We start from the raw sequence: 8,006 nt of genomic DNA, 5'->3' as shown, positions 1-8,006 counted from the left end.
ATGCTTTTACCACAAAACTCAGGCGAGAGGTTTTTAGACAGGTCATACAAAAAATATTTGTTCCCAAGAAAACGTAAATTGTAAATGCAATCCTAAGACAAAGAGTCTTGGTTACAAACCATTCACTTTCAAATACTGATAAAGAAACAGAGTAGAGGGGGTGGGGGTGGGGATGGCACTGGTGTGGTAGAGAGCAGAAAAGGTGTTGAAATGAGGGAGACATATTTGCCACAGGATATATCAGATTCACTTGATTTTATTAAAATGAGGTATTATAAAAATGTGCCAGTAAATGTAAAACGAAAACAAAATTAAAAACCAAAATGCACAATTTCCAACATAAAAAAATCTCTAAACCTCTTATAGTTTTCTTTATTCCGATTAGACATTTCATTTATTGCACTTAATCTAGAAAAATACAATTTAAAAAATCTTCAGCAGACCATGCTCTCTGTAATAAAACCTTCCAAACCTTGTTTTACTATACAAACCGATCTACATTAGTAATGTAAAAAAGAAATTCTCAGATTTAGCAACGTCATTTTCGATCTGACCTCCATCTAATTTATATATAGGTTTCCACTATTCATACTGCAGAGCTTGAATTCTGTAATACATTTTTCTAATGTATTCTGTACATATTAAATAATCTGAAAGTTTCCTCTTGTAGTTCATTTATCATTTATCAAGTCTATTCAGCATTTTTCCAGTACCATTTGCATTACAGTGATTGCTGTAAATGTAATTAAAATCTAAAAGTGCACACAGTTAACTTCCTCAAATAACGGCCTATTTCTGGAGGAAACCTAATATTCATGGAGAAGAATTACCAGTATCGTGATTAGAAACAAGAGGTTAGAATGTACTCTGAGACTATACAACACAATTATATACATAAGCTAAAAGACAGTCTTCAGCCTGAACTTGCATAAAAGAAAGTTCGTTTCTCCACAGGGTCATACCAAGAACTTAATATGGCACTAGAGAGAATTAGGATTGCTAGCTACAAGTCAGTGTAGTATAGACAGCCCCCAAAAACCCTGAACTGGCTTAAACTAAATTCAACTCTAGTATATCACAGTGTTTTAAGTACTATTAGTGTGCTGCTGTGTTACACAGTGAAGACAGCCAGCCTTCATCAAGGGATGCTGTCTGGGTTGTAATGGGTCCTAGCACTCAGACTGCCACTGCATGCAGAAATCCTGGAAAAGATATACACAGGTTTCGAAACAGACATACTTCACTTTGTTTTAAATGCCCAGGAGCATTTTAAAAATAACTGATTGTAAGTATTGTTCTATCAAGTAATGAATCTATCAAATTTTGAGAAGAAATTCTTCGTTATCCAGTTTGAGGAGAAAAAAACATGTATTCCTACCAAATTACCCAGTGTATATGACTGGTTAGAATTGCAAGTTTTGATTTTTTTTTACTGAAAGTCAGAGTGTGAAATGCAAACATTCAGGATAAAATTAATTCAAAAGTACCCACAGGTTTATCAACTTGCAACAAAGCAGCAAATAACACACATCTGGACCCTTCTGTTCCCTTCTGATCCCTCAGAAAAGTCCAAAAGAAAAGAGTCACTGCTTGGTCCAAACATAAAATACTTCAGGCATGAGGATCTGGAATCTGATGAAATCCAGCTTCTATTCCACAGGTTGTCTTCAGTAAGTGTCAGCATCCAAAGACGGAATTTTTCTCGAGAAGAATTAATTCTATGATTTGATTCTGGTAGATGGTGTGGACCACTATGTTACCAGTCTCCTTCTCTGGTTTGAGCAGAGTGGGACCAAAAACAATCACTATGCTCTGATAGATCATTCGGTTTTTCCCTCCATTTTCTATAACTCTTTTGAGATGTCTGAACAGAATCTGCATTGTGTCCTGATTTGACTTTGGCAACTGCTTGATCAGGTCCTTCACAGCAGAGACACGCTGTCATGGTTCTTGTTTAATTGCATTAACAAAATCATTAAAATGATTAAGTGTAAAGAGAGGTTCTGGTAATTCTCAAAAAAAACATTTTGAGGGCTCCAGTGATGACATGAAAATCTTCCCATTTACTATCCTTCAAGTCCAATTTCTCATCATGCTTGACTGCAAACCTCAGCTTCTGGATCACTGCTAGGTTGCCACTACTCTGTAAATCCCATCAACATCCAGCCCATATTTCTCAACATGTTCAATATGCATAATTTCACAAATTTTGGCACTGTACTATTCTCTCTCTGACACAGATCAGCAAGACTGGCTCCAAATACCTGATCTTTAATATAACCTTTTTCATGAACAGCTTGCAAAGTGGAGCATTGTGTAAGAAACTTCTTTAAGTTTTTCTTGTTTTTCTTCTGTTCTGAAGAATCTATAATAGATACTTTCATGGAGTGCAATTTCTTTGGTTCCTTCTGGTCCTTTTCTTTATCATGCTTTTCAATTCCTGGTGAATCTGGTATCTCCTGTTTGATTGCTTCATTGGGTTCTACTGTCTGATTAGTAATAGTACTACTGAGAACATTAAACCAATCATTTATAACAGTGTCACTGTCAGACTGAATCAGCAATTCTGTTCCTTGATGGGTTTTCAGCTCAAATACATTCTTTTAGCTGGATTTATCTTTTGAAGCCATCTCGATGGTCACTCCCTTAAGGTCCACTATAAACTCTGGTTTGGACGGATTACTCCCAAACCAACTTGTGCTACTTCCTTGCATTTTGGTGAAGAGAAAAGATGAACCCTGCAAAATGGCCTAAGAAGACAACCCGTCTTTTGAACATTTTTCCCATTTTCAGTAATTTTTGTTACATTTAATAATCCATATCTCTCTCTCTCAATGACAAGTGTTAAGAGAAATATGGATTATTAAATGTAATGTTCAGTCTTCTTTATGGTCCAAATTCTCACATCCATACATGACTACTGGAAAAACCATAGCTTTCACTTATATGGACCTTTGTCAGCAAAGTGAGGAGTCCTAAAGGAACTGGACCCAGGGCTGAAAAGTTTTAGTTGGGAGTTTAGTTTTCAGTTCAGTTCATTTCAGTCACTCAGTTGTGTCTGACTCTTTGTGACCCCATGAACTGCAGCACACCAAGCCTCCCTGTTCACCACCAACTCCCGGAGCCTGCTCAAACTCATGTCAGTTTTGCCATCCAACCATCTCATCCTCTGTCACCCCCTTCTCCTCCCACCTTCAATCTCTCCCAGCATCAGGATCTTTTCAAATGAGTCAGTTCTTCGCATAAGGTGGCCAAAGTATTGGAGTTTCCGCTTCAGCATCAGTCCTTCCAGTGAATGTTCAGGACTGATTTCCCTTAGGATGGATAGGTTGGACATCCTTGCTGTCCAAGGGACTCTCAAGAGTCTTCTACAACACTATAGTTCAAATGCATTAATTCTTCAGCACTCAGCTTTCTTTATAGTCCAACTCTCACATCCATACATGACCACTGGAAAAACTGTAGCTTTGACTAGACGGACCTTTGGTGGCAAAGTAACGTCTCTGCTTTTTAATATCCTGTCCTTTTCTTCCAAGGAGCAAGTGTCTTTTAATTTCATGGCTGCAGCCACCATCTGAAGTGATTTTGGAGCCCCCCCAAAAATGAAGTCTGTCACTGTTTCCATTGTTTCCCCATTTATTTGCCATGAAGTGATGGGACCAGATGTCATGATCTTAGTTTTCTCAATGTTGAGTTTTAAGCCAACTTTTTCACTCTCCTCTTTCACTTTCATTAAGAGGCTCTTTAGTTCTTCTTTGCTTTCTGCCATAAGTGTGGTGTCATCTGCATATCTGAGATTACTTATATTTCTCCTGGAAATCTTTATTTCAGCCTGTGCTTCATCTAGTCCAGCACTTCTCATGATGTACTCTGCATATAAGTTACATAAACAGAGTGACAATATACATCCTCGATGTACTCCTTTTCCTATTTGGAACCAGTCTGTTGTTCCATATCCAGTTCTGACTGTTGCTTCCTGACCTGTATACAGGTTTCTCAAGAGGCAGGTCAGGTGGTCTGATATTCCCATCTCTTTCAGAATTTTCCACAGTTTATTGTGATCCACACAAAGGCTTTGGCATAGGCAATAAATCAGAAATAGATGTTTTTCTGGAATTCTCTTGCTTTTTTGATGACCCAACGAATTTTGGCAATTTGATCTCTGGTTCCTCTGCCTTTTCTAAATCCAGCTTGACCATCTGGAAGTTCATAGTTCACGTACTGTTGAAGCCTGGCTTGCAGAAGTTTGAGCATTACTTTGCTAGCGTGTGAGATGAGTGCAATTGTGCAGCAGTTTGAGTATTCTTTGACATTGCCTTTCTTTGGGATTGGAATGAAAATTGATCTTTTCCCGTTCTGTGGCCACTGCTGAGTTTTCCAAATTTGCTGGTATATTGAATACAGCACTTTCACAGCATCATCTTTCAGGATTTGGAATAGCTCAACTGGAATTCCATCACCTCCACTAGCTTTGTTCGTAGTGATGCTTCCTAAGGCCCAGTTGACTTTGCATCCCAGGATTTCTGTCTCTAGGTGAGTGATTATCTGTGTCGTGAAGATCTGGATTGGTTTTAGGAAAGGTCAAAACAAGAAGGCAGGCTCAACTTGTAGAACTTCTATGAGGGCTTAGAACATGCAAAGTAAACATAAAGGAAGAATAAGAGAGTGAATGGACCATTGGATACAGAGCACCAGAGATCCATTGACTTCCTAATCTCCCCATTCAGTGGACATGTATTACTTATTCTCTTACTTCACTTCATCATGGAAATGACTTGGTTGACCTCTTCTCTCATTCACAAAACTCTTTTCCCTGGAGAGTTACCTTTGACCTCTCCTTCTCCTTTATCTTCTCTATCAAAATAAACATGATGTTCTATTGAGTCTCTCTCAGAACTCTTTTTTTCAAATCTCTCCCCTCCATTCCATTGCTTCTTTCACTGTCTTAATGTCATCCCTCATCACTTAGCACCAGAACACTACCATAATCCCTTCTTAACTACTACTTCTGCAAAATTCCTATCCCATTTCTACACTAACACCAGAGTATCTGAAGTCTTAAATCTAACCAAGTCTTTCCACTGCTGAAAATCCTTCTAGTACCTAAATGTCTTGGCCTTTGTCAATCACCGAATACAAATAAGCCCACATTAATATACTCTTACCAAAGTCACAATAGCTCTCAGCTTCTACCTGTTTGAATGTAGAAAGTTCTGCCTTTTACAGAATATTTCTAGAAACCCCCACGGTGCCTATAGGCATCCATAAATCCTTCCTAGTCATCTCTTATTGATGCAGATGACTGAGCCAGGATTCTGCAACCTGAGATCTATAAGGTGCCTAGGAAAAAGCACATCAACCTGAAGTTTGTGCTGGCTGAAGTCACTATCACCTAGGGGCTCTGACCCTTAGAAACTACTATGTGAGCTATGTGGCATATTATTTGAACACCCACTAGTAGAATGTGGCTACTACCACAGTTTCTGTCAAGCTAATTCCCAACATACACAGGTCAATAATAAAAGATGTCAGAAACAGGGGACCGCTGCTGTTCATTCCATAGTTTTCAGTCTATGACAGGGGAAGTGACTACCCAGCCTTCCAAGCAGATATGACTACCCTCTGAGGCACTTTCACTGCAAACACCCACCCCAGAGGATCATCAGCCAGGCATTCCTTCTACCCTGTGAAATCAAATATGAATGAGGAAAACCCTCGGGCCAAATTCCCCTCTTCCCACCTCACAGAGAAACTCATCTCAGGAATATCTCTTCCCACTCTGCTCATCTTCTAGGATGTGCATATTGTCCTGAGAACTGGGAAAAGTGCCAGAAGAATAGGGATGCTTTGGCTAAGAATTCACTCAGGGTATCTATATACCACAATGACATCCACAATGGCTCAGTGGTAAAGAATCTGTCTGCCAGTGTAGGAGATGCAGGAGACATGGGTTTGATCCCTGGGTCAGGAAAATCCCCTGGAGAAGAAAATGGCAACCCACTCCAGTATTCTTGCCTGGGAAATTCCAAGGGCAGAGGAGCCCTGTGGGCTATAGCTCATGGGGTCACAAAAAGTAAGACACGACTTAGCAACTGAGTATGCACACATCTATATACCACATGCAGCTAGCCAAAGATGGAAACAAATTTAAGAACACCTACATACAACATAATATTTACCAGACACTGCTTTAAGCATTTTAGTACCATGTAAGATAGAATATAGTGATAGAGAAGAGTGGAAAAGTTAGAGGAGAGATAAAATAGAGAAGAGTGAAAAAGTTGCCTTAAAACTTAACATTCAGGGTGGCGGTCCTAAGATGGCAGAGGAATAGGATGGGGAGACCACTTTATCCCCTACAAATTCATCGAAAGATCATTTGAACGCTGAACAATTAACACAAAACAACTTCTGAACGCTGGTGGAGGACACCAGGCACCCAAAAAGGCAGCCCATTGTCTTCAAGAGGAGGTAGGACAAAATATAAAAGATAAAAAGAGAGGCAAAAGAGTAAGGAATGGAGACCAGTCCCAGGGAGGGAGTTGTAAAAGAGGAGAATCTTCCAAACACCTGGAAACCCTCTCACCAGTGGGTCTGTGGGGAGCTCTGGAATCTCAGAGGGCAATATAACCGAGAGGAAAAAATAAACAAATAAAGCCCACAGATTACATGCCTAACCGCAACTATCAGCGGAGAAGTAGCCCAGATGCTTGTGTTGGCCAACAGCAAGTGGGGGCTGAACAGGGAGGTGCGGGCTGCATTGCTTAGGGTAAGAACCAGGCCTGAATGCCCTGAGGGCAATCTGAGGGAGCTAATGTGAGATAGCAACCCAAACTGTGGGATAGCCAGAGAGAGGAAAAAAAGAGGAAAGAGACACAGAGAGAGAACTTTCCCACAAGAAGCTCTAACCTAAGGCACTGCAGGGCCGCTCACAGAAAAAAGGACTGAGCGAATACCAGAGGAGACCTAGCTGAAGATCAGCCCATCCCCCGCCAGAGGCAGGGAGGCAAGTGGGCAACAGCCAGAGCTGGAAGGCGAGGGGCAAACCTGGCCCCAGAGATGGCATCCTCTACCAAACTGCGAGCAGGCTCCCAGTTGCTAACCAAGTCTTCCTGGGATCCTGGATGGTTGACATCCACCAGGAGGGTTGCAGCCAGAGATCATCTCCCCAGAAGAGACGCACAGCACACCTGAGACGGCACTCCCGCTGCACACTTGGGAAACCGAGCGGCTGGGATGGGGGAGGTGATAAGATGCACTGTCCCACCTGGGGAGAGTGCACTACTCACCAAGCACCTGGTCACCTGAACTGCTCGGACCTGGGAAGGGCACAAAATGCAGGCCCAAATGAGTCTGTGCCTTTGTGGAGTACCCGAGAACCTGAACCTGAGTGCCTTAGACCTGGGAAGTGCACGCAACCCAGGGACGGCCTTAGACAGTTTCCCTGCAGAGCAACCTGGAACCTGAACAGTGTAGACCAGGAAAGCACACACACTGTGAGCGGGGGCAAACCCAGTGTGGCCCAGATATAGAAAGCACTCTGCACATGCCAGTGATATTTGTTTGCAGTGTTCCTCCCTCCCAGCAGCACAAGTAAACAAGAGAGCCTAAATAAATGACCACCTTTGCTCCCTTGTGTCAGGGAAGAAGTTAGATACTGAAGAGACTTGCAAACAGAGGAAGCCATAATAAACAAAGAAGACGGAACCGCTTTGGAAGTGACAGGTATAACAGATTAAAACACTGTAGTTAGCATTGGCTACATTGGAAGGGACCTATAGACCTCGCGAAGAGGTAAAAGCTGGAACAAGGAATTATCTGAAAATGAACTGACCCCACACTGGCCTCAGCAGCTCCAGGGAAATTCGTAGATATATGATACTATTATCATTTTTTATTTTTTTTATTTTTAAGTTCTTTATTACTCCTTTAATTTTCATTTTTAAAACCTACTATTATATAGCAAAAAAAACAGTTTTTAAAGCAAGTTTCTTATATACATATTT

At 41.1% G+C, this 8,006-nt stretch overlaps 1 pseudogene; it reads right to left on the bottom strand.

The window, feature by feature from the left end:
* Positions 1-1,648: 1,648 nt before the first annotated feature.
* LOC102398134 lies at positions 1,649-4,870 on the bottom strand (annotated as a pseudogene).
* Between the last annotated feature and the right edge of the window lie 3,136 nt (positions 4,871-8,006).

Source organism: Bubalus bubalis, chromosome X (assembly GCF_019923935.1).
Source record: "Bubalus bubalis isolate 160015118507 breed Murrah chromosome X, NDDB_SH_1, whole genome shotgun sequence".
Lineage (NCBI taxonomy): Eukaryota > Metazoa > Chordata > Mammalia > Artiodactyla > Bovidae > Bubalus > Bubalus bubalis.
Note: the sequence above shows the minus strand (reverse complement) of the source record. Positions and strands in the feature narration are given on the sequence as shown.